At 37.6% G+C, this 13,466-nt stretch overlaps 1 protein-coding gene across 1 annotated transcript in view; it reads left to right on the forward strand.

Moving 5' to 3' along the window:
* The window catches only part of LOC131036816 (protein GET1), a 102,081-nt gene that overhangs the window by 48,769 nt on the left and 39,846 nt on the right, over positions 1-13,466 (forward strand). The gene's annotated exons all lie outside the window — the stretch shown is intronic.

Consider the following 13,466-nt stretch of genomic DNA (forward strand, 5'->3'; position numbering starts at 1 on the left):
TGGAGGCATATACCTAACAGATTCCAATTTTGGTATTACAAAGGTTCAAAGTAACCCATACTATTCTATTACATGGAGAGGAACCAGAATCCAGTATTGCATCCTTCCACTTGGCATTAATCAGTAATACAGAACCACCTTTACCTTTCTCATGCTTAGTGGTGATTTGATGGGCGTCTTTCCAAATATAATTCAGGTTCACTTTTAAGGTGAAATTAACATCTTTCACTTCTTGGAGCATAACAATGTCTGCATCCCTATGCTGATTAAGAAACCTTTTAACTACATGCTTCCTTTCCGGAGACTCAAGCCCCCTGATATTCCAAGATATGCACTTCATCATTAACAAAATACAGCCTATTTCGATGTCTTGGCAGTCCTAAAACTGCTAAAACACTTGGGAAACTCCATCTTGGCATCAATCTTTTTAGGGATGGGGAAAATTTTGCCTTTTGACCCTTTAGGTGTCCCTCTTTTCTGTCTGTCAGTCGGTGTTATCTTTGTCAGCCGATGCACTTGCATCTGCATTGCCTGGATCACCATTTTCAATAATATCAACTTCACACTCCAAATCCTCACTAGTAAACGAGATGTTGGAATTCGACTCTGCCTCCCTCTCGGACTCATAACTGGCCCCCTCAAGGGAGCCATCATAATTATTCGGATCCGAATCCTCCAAGGGAGGAAATGCAGGGTTGAGAGACACATCAGGGTTGGATGATCTAACTGACGGGTCAGCACTTGAATTGTTATTAATATCTCAAAGAGGTCTTTTTGAGTGGAAAATTGCTTTTTCAAAAGGCAGAAAAGTGCTTTTTTAAAAAAGCAATGAAAAAGCGAAACATACAGGTTGGATTCACAAAAATACTTTGTTGAGGAGAATGCACTTGAGCAAAATGTTGGTCTGAGCTTGTTCCAATTTTGATAGCTGCAATTGAAGGTAAGAATTTTGACCATTTTCTGGATTATAATCTAGTGCATGAAGGTAATCATGAGATTAAAGGATTGATGCTTTTTTCTTTGCCATTACAAAATTGTTTTCATCAAAGGATGCATCATAACAAAGGGGAAAGAAACCATTCATTTCTACACATAAGAGTATGGGATCCAGGTTGTTTGTTATCAAAATTCCATGATGAGCAGGTTAATGAAGAATCTTTGTTTGAGCATAGAGCTTTCCTATCTTCATTTCGGTAATTATGAAAGGATAATATTAAAGGGACAACTGTTTTAAATGAACTTGCCATTGAAGCCAAATCAGAAAATATGAGATTTGATGAGCATAGTTTCTTTGCAAATTCTGATCAAGGGCCTAAAGAGCTGCAAGTTTTTGAGGACAAATTATTGGTTTCAGAAGAGAAGGTTGTGAAAGCTTTGACAAAGTTTGATAACACACAGAACTCGTTGGAGGCCTCTTCTGGAAGGCTCATGCTTTGGAGAGACAGAATGACATTAAGGATGGAGCTACCCTTGCAAATTTACAAACCATCAAAGAAGCTCTACATATAGTGAAATCAGATTATTTGCAATTGCTTATTGACAGGGATAATGCCATTAAGTTTGCAAAGGAAATTTGTGATCCATGTGGATGACCTTGGTACGAGACATTATCTTCTGGATGTTTATGATTTTATAGTTAAGCATGAGATTGTTTTTGATGGAGCAAGCTACATACAAGGACATGAGGAGTGCAAAGGTTTTGATATCATGGATCACATGAATATTATGAACTTACATTGGTCACATCTTATTGAAGAGCTGATTATAGGAAACAAGAGATTGCTCCCAGGGGAAGATACTTCATTTTGTTAATGTGTGGTTTGTCATTGACATCTCACTCTTGTGGCGATTATCAAACGAGACATTGATGATTACCAATTTTAATCCTGCTGTTGACCATTCATTACTAGTCAATGAAAGAATATTTCAAACCATAAGATTGTTGATTTGGTTGAGTTTCAGAAATATGCAACAAGTTTGGGAGTAGATTTCAATTTTGGTTCAGTGGATTTCAGCTTACACATTGATGTTTAGTGGCTTCTCTATAACGCTGAACACAAAGATTTCAGACCTAGCATTTATGTTTGCAGCTGGTTGCATGGAAATGTGCACGGAATGAATATTGTAGCATTGGGAAAGAGCTTCACAAGTGTTGAATCTTGGAGCTAAAGAAAGGTTTTTATCTTGATAGTAAGTTTCTAAATTTGAATCAAAATGACATGGTAATGAGCTTTGTATATTTGAAAATTACACAAAGTTATAAACACTTTCATGTGGCTGAGAGTGGTTGTGTAGGAAGTGTTCTTCCTATGATGGATGCAGAGCTAGCATATCCTACCCCTCTTTTTGAGATGCATGCTGAAAGTGTGGGAAAATAACTTTTTTCTCATGATAGTTTGCTTCCTATGGTGTTACATGATAGAATGGATATTTTGGAATGGAGATTGATCTTGTGGATTCACCACAAGAAGAGAAGTACTCTGTTATCTAGTGGATGATGGGTTGGAGAGCCTTCATGTTGAGACTTCAAGCATTTCCAAATTTAATTTGGATGAGATTCATATGATAACTGATTAGCACAGCGGGAGCATGGTGGAGCCACTTTTAGGAAGATTTTCTATACCCAAGATCACATGCATAGTTTGTTGGGGATTAAAGATGATTGAAGAGGCATACTGTGGGAGGTTATGGATTTTAAAGGTGGAAAAAATGCTACCGTTACCACTTTTTACAGTCATCTTATGAGTTTTATTTGTGTTCATACAAGTGGATTGGAGGGAGATTTTAAGAAAATTTCAGAGTTCTTCTGTGTTGGTGACTCGTGGAAGTGGGTTCACAGGCAAGGGAATGATCAGAAATCTCATTTTGGCCAAGGATTTTCAGTATTGCAGCGATTGTTCTTTCTGGTTTTTGAATTTTGAAAAATCAGTCTTGAATAACTGCAGATTTAAGCATTTTATGACCATTCAACCTCTTAATTGGGTTAGCTTTTGGTTTCACATTTAAGGAATAAGTGTTGTAGCTAACCAGGTCCAGTGTTGGATGAGAGTTTGGGCATCAATTTGTGGTTTCTTGTTTTCAGTTTGCACTTATGGTTGGGACAATAGATTACTTTTTAGGGACAACCATTATGCTAGAGTGCAAGGTGCTGACAATGAAGAATTTAGCAATAACTTTCTCAAGTTTTTTTCTATGGTGCCTCAGATTTGTGATTATGGAGAGCAATTTGCTAAGGAGTTGGCTGAGATTTTGTGGTGTTTGAGTGGTCTTCTTATAGGAAGGTTTCAAGAGAGGACTTGTGCAGGAGCTCAATAGTACAGTTGTTCTGAGCAGATGGAGCTACAAATCTCCTAGATTTTTTTGGGATCTTACAGTCCCATTTAGTTTTATCTGAGATCAATCAGTTTATGAGCTGGCATTGCTTGGGGACAAGCAATTTTCAGGGAGGATTGTAATGGCCCCATTTTTATGCCACCTTGTTTTGTGAGCATTGGCTAGTTTCCAGGGTTTTTTGTAGATTTTATGATGCATTGGGAGGGTTATAATGTTCTTGGTGAGCTCAGTTCTGAATTTCAGTGGGTTTCGATATTAGTTGCTATTTTTAAGAAGTGCTTGCATGGCACCAATCTTTTGTGGTTTTCTTTCTTTGGTTCTCAGGGATCACTACTATTTATATTATGTGATCATTCCGGCATTGGGCATCATTCTTTAGCACCAATAATGGCTTGGCATGTTCAGTTTCAGTTTTTGATGCTTTGGTGGGCCTTTCTGCAATGTGGTTTAAATTTTTTTAATATTTGCACTAAAGCTATGAAGTTAAGTTTAAATATTTACTTTAGTGTGAAATATTATAAAGTTATGTTCCTCAAAAGTGGACACCTAGGAGAGATAAGGGGGGGGGACCATTGCACATGAATTGCTATTAATATTTCAAAGATGTCTTTTGAGTGAAAAATTGCTTTTTTTTTAAAAGGCAAAAATAGTTTTTTGAAAAAGCAACAAAAAAGTGAAAATGCACATTTCCAAATAAGTAACAAAAAAGAAAAAAAAATATTTTTGAAAAATGTAGCAAAAAAGCAAAAAGTGCTTTTCCAAAAAATATGGAAAAAGAAAAAGAGATTTTTTGAAAAAGCAATGAAAAAACAAAAATGTTTTTTCAAAAAAAAAGGAAAAGCAAAAAAGCAAAAATGCTTTTTCCTAAAATAGCTCCCAAAAGTTATAAAAGGAGGGTTGGGGCTCTCATTTGGATTATTCAGAGTTTGCACTTAAGGAGGTCTTGCTGGAATGAACAAAGAAGTTCTTCTAAGATTGATTGAGGATGGAAGCCTTCATCAAACACACTAGTTTTGGTGGTGAAAGATCCTCCCTAGCTGGTTTAGTGTTTCACATAGGAAACATATTGGTTTTCATAGATCTTCCAAAATCGGGGTTTGAAGAAAATGAAATATACAAGGTATTTTGATTGTAGATTTGTGGCTTTGCTTTTTGGTAAGTATCACAAAGATTTTTGGGTGCTTTTCGGTGGTGTTTTGAGGTGCTCTTATTGTTGACCGTGCAACTGAGGGTTTTAGACAATGGCCTAGTTGTAGAACCTTCTTTGGCATTTAAAAAAGAAGCTAGAAAGGGTTACATTTTGTGGGTATCTTGCTGGAGGTGTTTACAGATTTGTTGCATACTCCATTTGTCATTTTGGTGATGTTCCACTGAGCTGGAGGTACTCATACCTGTTGGTTATCTTTGCTAGGTGATAGCAGAGTGTTTGGGGGTTGGAATAAGGTGTTTGGGTAGGTGTTGCAGACCTGAAAATCAACTTAGTTTGACGTTACAGAGCTGACCACATATTATCAGTCCATTTCCTAGGGGTTTGAAGGCTATATTTCGTGGTACAACCTCAGAACAGTCTATTGGTGGGTATAGTTGGTGAGCTAGAAGATTGTTGGGTGGTGTTGATTGGCTCCATTGCTTGTAGAGCAGGCCTCAGAACATTTGTATCAAACCTGCAACTTTCAGATTTGTCTTCAATATAAGGTACTTTTTATGTTGGTTTCATGTAGTTCTCAACCCATATGTTGAACGTACCTTGGGGGTTGTTTATCCACCAAAGACCATGTAATAATGTGTATGTGAACTGAAATAAAATCAATATCAGACTATTTCAGCCAAGTGTTCTCTTTGCATATTTTGTATGAGTTTCATTTGCTGATAATTTCATAAAAAAATAAAAATCAGGGGTATACTTTACAAAGATGCTTGCGTTGAATAGACTTTCCTTTATAACTGGAACAAAGTTTTGCAACTCATGGTGCAATAGTCAATAGATATAAAAACAATAAGACACATATGCATTATACAATACGCATAATCAAGAGTCTAAACTTTAAGAATAACAAGCTCTTAGATTAATGCTTTTGATAGTATTGAAGAGCCGCATGCAATGTAGTGTTGCTGAATTTGGTCATAATTTGTTGATAGGACATGTGATTGCAAAGTTACAATCAAATGAAACAAGAGATAATAGCTAGGTTCCCAGATCAGTAACAGCATGCAGTAGAGGCATCGACAGTTATGACAGCAGGTGGTGGACAAGTATTTTTTGTTTGAATAGTTCAGGCTAAGAATAGTTTGGAACAAAGTTCCTAGACTCGGACTCGGCTCTGATTCGGCAAGGCTGACTCGACTCGTGACTCGGCAATGACTCGGCAACGACTCGGCAAAATAAGAAAACCTTTGAAATTTAGAGATTTTTAACGATTTAAAACTTGTTTCATACACCCATTATTGAATTAAGCTTAAAGACACTATAACATCATCAAATAGAAGCTAATTTGATCACATACATAAACATACATCCATCACATGCGTAGAAATGTAAATTGTAGCTGAAGGAATTAGAAAACATAGATATATAGAGTTATAAATGTTGTCCAATGTATAATATAAAATCCATGACTTCAAATGTTCCCAAACATATATCTAACTGTAAAGTGTAAAAAAAAACAAGTCTATGGCTCAGGCTCAGGCTCAGCCTCGTCTATCTGCCTCCTACAAAGGCGTCTAAGGTAGGTCCTGGATGACTGAGTAGCCATAGTCTCTGCTTGTGATGTGCCAGTCTGAGTAGCCATAGGTGCTGTGCCTGATCGTGCTCTATCCTCCTCCTCTGCCATAGCCACAGCCTCAGCCTCTCTGTCTACCTGGTCAACCCACTCAAGGTCCTCATCAGTGAAAACTGGATCGGTGGACTTAGTGAGCCAATCGGACTCGAGGTCGACTTCCTCTAGAGTGATCAGAGAGGAGTCATCGTCCAAAATCTGTCTGGTCCTGAGACGGAGGTTGTAATGAACAAAGACTAGATCATTCAACCTCTCCATAGACAATCTATTTCGCCTCTTCGAGTGGATGTGCTCGAACATGCTCCAGTTGCGCTCACATCCAGAAGCGCTGCACGGCTGGCTCAATATGCGGATGGCAATTTTTTGAAGGTTTGGGGTTGAAGGCCCAAACATTTGCCACCATCTATCTGAGATAAGGAAAAGAAAAAAACATTAGTCTCATTTCCAACTTTAAAGGTAGATTATAAAATGAAAAATTAAAATGCATGTCATAAACTTTAGAATTTTCTACCTGGCTGCAATTTTGTCCGACCCTCTTTGCACAATTGGCTGGCAAAGATTGCCCCTGATGCATTATTAAATGCATCCATCTCAAGAAGTGTAGCTGTGGTATCAGTGACCATCCGTTGTACTACTGAATATAGCCCGCTAAGAACCTCCTCATCCGCTTTGAAATCAGCATGGAAACGAAATGATGGATTGAGGTAATAAGCTGCTGCATGGATGGGCCTATGAAGTTGGTTATGCCATCTTCTATCAATTATGTCCCAAATGGGCCTATACTTATCCTCAACCCCAGCATATATGGATCTAATGGCCTCCTTGGCCCTATCCATGCCCTCATATATGTAGCCCACAGCGGGCTTCTCCCCATCAACAACTCGTAGGAGAACTACTAGGGGCTCAGTGACCTGCAAATAATGTTAAACAAAAATAGTTAACTCACAAGTGTGCATGAAAATAAGAAAAATTGAAAAGTTGCACAATGCAAACAAAACAAAAATATGCATATAATATTATAAATTTATAAGATTACCTGCACGATCTCTACACAAGGGATCCAAAAACCTGGCTCATCAAAAATGCAATCTACTACATCCATCCCTGCAGTGGTCGTAGCATAGGATGAGGAAGTCCACTCCTCACCAACAAACATGCGCCTCAAAGATGCCTTTGATTTTAACAAGGATTTCAATGTGAGGAAATTTGAGGCAAATCTCGTTATACCAGGACGAGCCAACTCCCTTTCCCCCGTGTATTGCCTCATAATGCTAAGGACCAATGCATGATTGTAAATAAATTTGCATATATTCTTGGCCCTTTCAACGCATTCTTTCACCCATCCAAGCTTACCTATATCCTCCAGCATGAGGTCAAGGCAATGGGCCGCACATGGAGACCAAAAGATTTTTGGGTGCCTCTCCATCAAAAGTTTTCCTGCAACAATTTTAAATTAGTTAAAGAATTAGATGTGAAATTTTACCATTAATATTTAAACGTTAAAAAGTTAAAAGTTAAAACTTAAAAAAGAAAACTTTTAAAGTTTACCTGCAGCAACATAACTTGCTGCATTATCCGTCACCACTTGCACCACATTTTCTTCCCCCACCTCATCTATAACTTCCTCAATAGCCTCACATAAGTATGCCGCATTTTTCACATGTTAGGAAGCATCGATAGACTTCAAAAACATGGTGGATCCTAAAAATAAAACAAATTAATTATCAATAAATTAGAATGTAAATTATTCAATTTCAATCACAATGCATATAGAGAAGTAAAATGATCAATCACCTCCGCTGGAAACAAGAAAATTTAGGAGTGTTCTATTCCTCCTATCAGTCCAACCATCTGTCATGATGGTGCAACCCTTCTGGCTCCAAGATTGGCGGTGGTCCTCTAGGTCAACTTTCATATCTTCCACCATTTCCAACAAGAGAGGGCCACTCAACTCAGTATCACTAGGGGCTTTAAACCCCGGCCCACAAACGGTTACTGCATCAATCATGCCTTGCCAATAAGAAGACCTGTCACAAATTGAAATAGATTAAATAAGAAAAGTTCAATTTCAATTTCAACTTTCAAATTCAAACCATAAAATTTTAAATTTTAATTTAAAACAATCAAATAAAAAAGTACCTGGCTGCAATAAATGGAATGTTGCAGAAGTACCAAAACTTGCAAATTGCTTTTCTTCCTGCATCATGGACCTCCTTGTTCCAAGACATGCTCTCAAGCGAGGGTTGTGCGCCAGGAGTAGTGCGTGGTACAAAAAAATTGTCTATCTTGGATTTTCGCACTCTAGGACCAAAAGTGTGACTAGGAGTAGGAATAGAAGTATTGGCACTAGCAGAAGCACTAGGACGAAAGGGAGGCATAGAAGAACCCTCTCCAACACAACCTATGGATGCAGCTGTGGATGTGGAGCCGGATGCGGATGTGGATGGAGGGGAACCAATATGACATAACTCCTCTCTTTGTTTTTTTTTGGTTTGCTTATGTATTTCAAAGTTTTCTAATAGGACGTAACAAAAACGGATTGCTTCGGGAGTTGCCTTGTCACAAGGCTCAGTATCATGACCACGTATGCCAGCAATATGATATTTTAATCTATTTATCCCCCCATGGTTAATTTCCTTACAAAACATACATTTGGTTTGATTTCTCTGTCTACCAGGGAATTCTTCAGTGTATTTCCATGCCTCATCTTTTTGACCATGTTTCCTAGGTGGAGGATTAGGATGAGCCATTAGGAAAAAAAGTTATTTTCAAAACGTGAGGGCTGCTGCAATAAGACAATTTTACAAATCACCATTTGAGCATTGTGTTTGACAAAGTTTTAAATTTAAAATTTTAAACTAATTAAAAAAAATCAGCAAAGACTAATTTGTGCATTGTGTTTTTTCTTGAAAATTTTCAAATTTCAAAGAAAGAAATTAACAATTCAGAAAAATCAGCAAACCCTAGATTTTTTTTAGAAAAAATTATAAATACATGTATACAATTTTTTCAAAAAAAAAGTCTAGGGTTTGCTATGCTATTGTTCTATTTATGTCATTGTGATTGAATCATTGAAGTATGCAAGCAGCAATATAGATTTGGCAATATAGATTTGGAAAGCTGAAGTTTAAAAAAAAATTAAAAAAAAATGAAAAAATCCATAATATAGAAAAAAAACCAACAAAATCAATAAAAATTAAAACTTACCTCTTTCAAATTTGTTGACAAGTGTTTGAAATGAGCTCCTTGATGCTCTCAATGCAACTGTAGTGCTGCCCCAATGTGATTTGTGCAAGTTTTTCACCTCTTCCTCTCAGCTGGTTGCAAAACTCTTCCTCTCTTTTTTCCTCTCTTCCTCTCTTTTTTCCTCTCTTCCACTCATAAAACTGAATGGCAATCCCTTTTAGGGTTATAACAAAGGCAAATGGCACAAAACATAATAAAAATGTGTTATGTTTTTTTTGTTTTGGCGTCCACTTTTTCCAGCTGCGTCGGCCGGGTCACGATCCTCGGACTCGGCGAGTCAGGGGGTGACTCGCTGACTCGGCGAGTCAGGCGAGTCACACCCTGTGACTCGTCCGGGCTCGGGTCAGGGTCGCCGTGACTCAGCGGAGGTCACTCGGCCCGTGGACTCGCGTGACTCGCGTAACTCGCCGCGAGTCACGGAACTCTGGTTTGGAAATAGGAAAAATATGTATAGAAAAAATATGTCTCAAGATGGACCATCTAGCAGAATTTACCTTGAAATAGAAAAAATATAGCTTGGAATGATATGTAGGTGGGTTTTTATTGTCTTTAGATTTTGAGAGTGCCATGAAAGTGTAGAGGCCAAAATTGATGTCCAAAGTTGCTCATCACCGGCCATGATTTTTCAAGCATGGCTAGTGATGTCAAATAGATTTGTAGGTAAAGCACAAAAGTGCTTGATTTGTTGTCATGTTATTTTTCTGGCTTATGTACAAAATGATTGATTTGCTGGTGATGTCACTTATTCTAACCAGTGAGGGTCCATGGCCAATGATGTCACATAGGTGTAATTTTTGATCATTGTTTTAGTTATTTTACTTTTCATATGGCTTTAGTTAACCTAGGCACTAATAGATACTTGTTATTTATCAAGGATACACAGTGACGCATCCCCTGCCTTTTGGACGGGTACCCATACCTGGGACATGTAGGGGATGCCTTGGAAAGGTCCTCCGTCATCTCATATCCCTCATTTTTTCACAGACCCATCCCAGAAACTTTCTCAAAATGCAGCAGTTTTTTGGGGCCAGCCTGCTGTCCTCCAGACAGCCAGGGACGTCAAATCCTTCGACTGTCCCATGGATGGCTGACTATCCCTACTTAAAAACACTGAAAAAAAATTCAAAAAATCTAGTTAGATTTAAAAAATCAAGTTTTCTCGGTATAAAAGAGCCTTACTTATTTGAATAATATCATCATACCCTTCATCACCACAGCAAGTTGGAGGAAAAAAAACTCAATAGTTATTTTTTTTTTGTTGTTTGGGAGGCAGCGGTAAGGAGTGGGCAGTACTGAGCAGAAGAAGGGCAAAGTTATCAGGTAAGTGCTGTTACCGTGTGTTCTTTTTCTGAATTGTTTTTAATAAGTTTGAAGGTTAAAATTTTTCATTTTTCTTTTCTTTCTTGCATTTTCAGTTTGGACTTGCAAGGTGCACTCCATTTTTTTACAAACACTAAATAACATGAGCAGCAGTAGTGAGAGCGAACATGAAACAATTGGCATGGAACGAATAAAAGTGGGATGCTGATCCTGAATATGTCACACAAATTGAGGAGGCACAGGAGGGATATGTGGGTATTCCATTAGATAAGGAAACCCTGATATTGACAGTGAATCGGATTCAGGGTCTGATTTTGATTTAGGCGAGGATGAGGCCGAGGCATAGCATTAGTAGATCTTAGATTGTCTACATTTTGTCATTTTGTACCTGTAGCCTTTTGGCCTTTAAATTTTGCTGGATTGTGTACACACATTGGTAATGAACACCTAAATTGAAATGATTAGATATTGAAAGTTATCTTATTTGTATGTTGACTTGTGAATTCTCAATTCAGCTCCAATATTTCATAATATTGTTCAATAATATATATGATAATGCCTTATATATGAATAATTGAAATTTCCTATATTTTAGAATTTCAGCTAGATTTATAATTTCTGTTCCATTAAAAAAGGCCTCCAGCTCCCTACTGACATGGAAACATGTCCTCACATTCTTTTTTCTATCCGTCTCTGTCCAGAAAACTTGGTTCAACATAGAACAATATAGTCTAGGAAAGAAGGTTTATTTATGAATGCACATCTTCTTATTATCTCAGAAAACAAGTAAAGGTAATGATTCTATCCAGGTGAGAATAGATGCTTTTGAATACTCTCAATATTGATTACAAGATGTCTCTAGGTCTGTTGACAGAATCGGATCAATATTTTTACAAAGGTACAAGGATAAGTAAAGTATTTATTATTCAACAGTTATTACGTTTCTGTTCACACAAATCATTGTAAATCATGAATATGGGAAGTTCATTCACTTGAGGGTTGCTAAGAAAATCTTCATGTTTTTTCTTATTATACTGCATCATCATTCTTCTCGATTGGTTTAATTGGTCTAGTTAAGTTATAATCCATTTTCTCAACCTCTGCAGGTAGTGGTTGCGTACATGCTGTGATTGAGTAATAAGTGGCCTAAACAGGCATCTCACGCTAACTTTTGTACAACTCAGTCAAGACTTCATGATTAAACATATATGCTGTATGAGACAACCAAAGTTCAATCCACATATTCTTCAAATGACCATCAATGAGAAACAAATAAGGGTAGAGTGCAACTGCACATGCTCAGCAGATTGGGATCCAGTGACACTACATACCCTAAAATCTCTTCTAAGATAGTCATACTTACTCCAAATTTCCAAAAATAAATAAGCTTGCATATGGTACTTGAAAGATCCCTGATGGATCCCCTTGCTGATCTGCTGTAATTTTTAAACTAATAAACTATATTTTCCTGTGATTTTGCTGATGGTCTTACAGAATAGAGAGAAGTTGCAGAATGTTTGGTTTCTTTTTGTATTTTTTTGAATATATAAGCAAGTAATGAATAAAGAACAGCAAATAAGGAAGGAAGCTGAAACAAGTAAGAACATTCAATTAAATCAGAATTGATACAAATCGTACCAGGCAGATTTCTGATTTATAATATCCAGATTATTCCCTATGCACTGGGGATGTGCTTACATCCAATAATGGTGCCAATTGAAGGGTAGATGATGAACACAAACCAAGAACACCAGCTATGGCTGAATGAAAGTCTTCACCACTTCCATCGTAAAGTGTACCTGCTGTAATGGTGGCATCAAGCTGAAACAATCACGCCCCAGCTGGGAAATTCAACCACCCTGCTGAAACCCTCACCAAGCAATCTGAATCTCCACAAGGAATAGTGCATACACTCTGACCAATAATGCCAATGCCAAAAGAATCCACTGCCAATCAATAGCTGAGGGCTACGTCCCAGCCAGTACCAATCATGGGGTTTGCGTCCCAGATTGAAGAATTGCTCTACCAGAGCAATATCGCACCAAACAAGTTTTCAATATGTAAAAGATAATGAGAAATTAGGTTTCCTTCTCCTTATATCTCTTTCCTTCCAAATCGAACCCTAAAGATATATGAAAAGTGCGCTTTAATATAAAGTCATATTTCCCAATATTGGGCGCCCAAGTATAGAAAAAACACCACCTTTTCAATATAAAATAACTCCAAGCGCCAAAAGGACCCTGGCAAGTGAAAATCATTTAGAAAAGTTCAAGACCTTTCCAACGAGCTATAACACATGGGCATACGAATCCAGATGAAGCCAAAAACCCCTTATTACTCCGAAATGGCCATAGACATAGCCTTATTTAAAATATTAAAATGCTAACTTAGGAAATATTTAAATATATTAAAAATATAACCCAAATAGCTACAGAAAGCTCGAAACACACCAAAAGCTTGAAATTGAACCTGTCACCTGTCTGTGACTGATGTCGGAAATCATGGATCAACTGGCAGTCTCATCCCTAAAATCTAGGGATACTCCTAGAAACTAGGAAACACACCCAAATCTCCTGAAATTGAAACCATCTGAAAGGTCATGAATAACCTCACGACTGGCAACTGTCACGACCTCCTAAAATTTAGGGATATCCCCTAAAATCTAGGAACTGCTCCAAACTGCCTGTAAAGCCAAAATCCAGTCACTATATGCACTGAATGAGTCCCAATCAACCTCTGCTAGCCTATGAGACTTCAATGATTGGCCAACTCTTGTGTCTCTGATGTCCA

The sequence above is a fragment of the Cryptomeria japonica genome, chromosome 5, assembly GCF_030272615.1.
Source record: "Cryptomeria japonica chromosome 5, Sugi_1.0, whole genome shotgun sequence".
Lineage (NCBI taxonomy): Eukaryota > Viridiplantae > Streptophyta > Pinopsida > Cupressales > Cupressaceae > Cryptomeria > Cryptomeria japonica.